General features: G+C 25.3%; 1 protein-coding gene across 1 annotated transcript in view; it reads right to left on the reverse strand.

The window, feature by feature from the left end:
• The window catches only part of spz3 (Spaetzle domain-containing protein 3), a 28,349-nt gene that overhangs the window by 21,475 nt on the left and 3,950 nt on the right, over positions 1-2,924 (reverse strand). The window lies entirely within an intron of this gene.

Raw genomic sequence — 2,924 nt, forward strand, 5'->3', positions numbered from 1 at the left:
GTTTTAAATTTAAATTTGATTTTCATTTTCTTTTTAGTTTTAACTTTTATTTCAATTTTAATTTCAAATGCATTCAATTCATACCTAATTTTAATTAGTTATATATTGTTTCTTTTCATTACTGTGTATATATAAATTTGAGCAAAATTAAATGGTATTTACTCACATGTTTTTCAATTTTCTATAGAAAATAAAATTAGTTCTTCTTTTTATAATTTTTCATAGTGTTAGTATTGTATTTAGGACGGAGTTTCTAGTCAATAAATAATAATTTGTGTGTCGATTAATAATTCTAGGATGCCATAACTTCAATTCTTTATTATTTCTGATAAAGAATTTTTATATGGATTTGTTTGAATTTATTATACCTGTATAAAAATACTGTATAAACATGAAACCTACCTTTTGAGATCTTGTCTGTCATTAAAATCAAAATTATATTGTATAATAATAGATTCTGATACATTACCAAAATTGTGTTTGCAAGTTTGTAATGTTAGTTATGCTGCAATATATGTATATGTATTAAAAAATATACAGTGTTATGTAATAAACATAAGATGATTTTTATTTCTAAAAAACAAGATATTTTAAAAGCATATTATATTTATACTTTCATTATCTTGTACATTTTTCATTTTATGTTAGCAAAATACTGAATATACCAAATTACATTCAACCATAATATACAATTATTTTAATTCATATTTTTTTTTATATTTATATTTTATAATAATTCATCTTTCATTGATGAATATTTATTTTACATCTATGTTTCTCTATATTCAGCATAAAAAAATATATTCAAAAGATAGGAAAGCAAATTAAATTACTGAATTATTTCAAAGCTTCAATCAAAAGTTTTAAATAATTCTAATAAAAATAAAAGAAAAGGAAGACGAATTACATGGCATTCTTAGCATCATGTCTTAAATATTAAAAACTTTTTAGAGTAAATTTTTTAAAATATAAGTAGCAAAATACCTCACTCAATGAATATTATATAACGAATTGAAAGATCACATAAATGTTTTGAAGATCCAATTACTTAACACACTGATTGACAAGGCAGTTCTGATTGAAAGTTACCCTGGGGCCAAAATAAAAACATGTGTTAATTTGATGTACTAGATCAAAATACAATATACAAATATCTTCATTTAAGTCTTTTATGTCATTTAATTGTTTATACCTTCAAAAGCAGTAAATTTTTTATAACACCTGATGACAGGGTAACTAATCTTTTACTTCCCAGATCACTATGAAATTTTCTCTATGCTGTATTAAATAATTCTCTCCATGATATTTTTCTAATACATATACATTTGTTAATTTTTAAAAAAGCAATATAAGTTTATTTAAAAAATATTCTAATTTATACAATAATCACCAAAAATATTTATCAACTTACATTTTTTTACCTTAATCAAAAAGATAATAAAGTTTCCAAAAAATTCTTTTCTATATCAATTGCAAAGTGTATAAAAGATTGTAGTATAAACCAAAAGAGTGAGTCCTTGTACAAAAATGTATCGAAATCGTAGAATGATAATTTCTTATACGAGACCTCATTTTCAAGAGAATTTTGGTTAAACATGTACGAATTAACATACTGAATTCCAATAATTCACTTATTTAATAAAACTGCAAATTACTCATAATATCCCAATAATATAATTAAATTCCAATAAAATATTAAAACTTAACAGTCAACTCTCTCAAAAACGAAGGTTCATACTCAATACAGTAGAATGTCGATTATCCAAATTAATTGGGAAATAAATTTGTTTAGGTCTGAAAGAAGCAAATTTTGAATTATGTTATAAATCAAGAAGAAATACAAAAATTGTCAATTACAAATATCTTTTAAGCAAATAAATTACATACAAATTAAATATAGACATTTATACAGCTACCTATTGTAATCCAATACACGCTTTCTATCGGTCATTTGTATAATCAAAATTCGCATAATTGGTGTTGGGGTAATTGACGTTTCACTGTATTGTCATTTTACATTCTCAACTTACTTTTACACGAGGAATCTCTCCTATCAGTCTTACCATACCACGATTTTCGATACACCCTGTATATAAAAATAAACATTTAACAATTTTTATTTCCATTTATTCCACATTAATTTAAATAACTAGTGATTGTAGTTAGACAAATGTTCATGAAATAGTATCTGAAGAATACCATTGGGTTTGTCGACCACATAGCGATCAACGTATCAAGGTCGTTGGAGCTATTTCGTTAGGAGCATAAGCCATTTATTCTTCAGAATTTCTTTTTCAATCATGCGAAAAAGTAAAATGCCACAGTATTTCAAACTTACCGGTATTTGCACGAATGTACCATTGTTCAATTGAGGATAAGAGTACAGTGGTACCACGGGGACCGAACCGTTCTTTAAAAAAATTGGGCCTTGGATGGGTGTAACATGAGCGTCCCTTGGTATCTCTGGGTCCTTGTCGTCGTAGTAATCGTCGAAGTCGTCGTCGTAGTCCAGAACAGCGTGAATCGAAGTTTTCGTACCAGGCCCACTTTCACCATTAACCCTCGTATACCTTTAACAAAATAAAAAAGAATAATGATTAACTATATTACAAAATATTCTATATTTTCAACGCTAATTTGCGATAATAGACAAAAATGGAAAAATAATTCAGTATTTGTATTATCTTCGATTTCAAATTACCTAAATTACTTAAATTACTTAAATAATAAATAAAAAAGAAAATTAGGTCAATAATTGTATCACGAAGTGCTTTACATCTCCAATTTCGAATTTTATAAATAAAAAAGACAAAAACTTATAATCATAATATTTTCAGTTACAAATTAGGATGACAAACAAAAATATGGAAATAATTATATAATGTTAGAAAACGATTTATATCTTTAGAGTAATAATATGAGCT

This window comes from Eufriesea mexicana, unplaced genomic scaffold, assembly GCF_001483705.2.
Source record: "Eufriesea mexicana isolate 0111107269 unplaced genomic scaffold, ASM148370v2 scaffold2087, whole genome shotgun sequence".
NCBI classification, from domain to species: domain Eukaryota; kingdom Metazoa; phylum Arthropoda; class Insecta; order Hymenoptera; family Apidae; genus Eufriesea; species Eufriesea mexicana.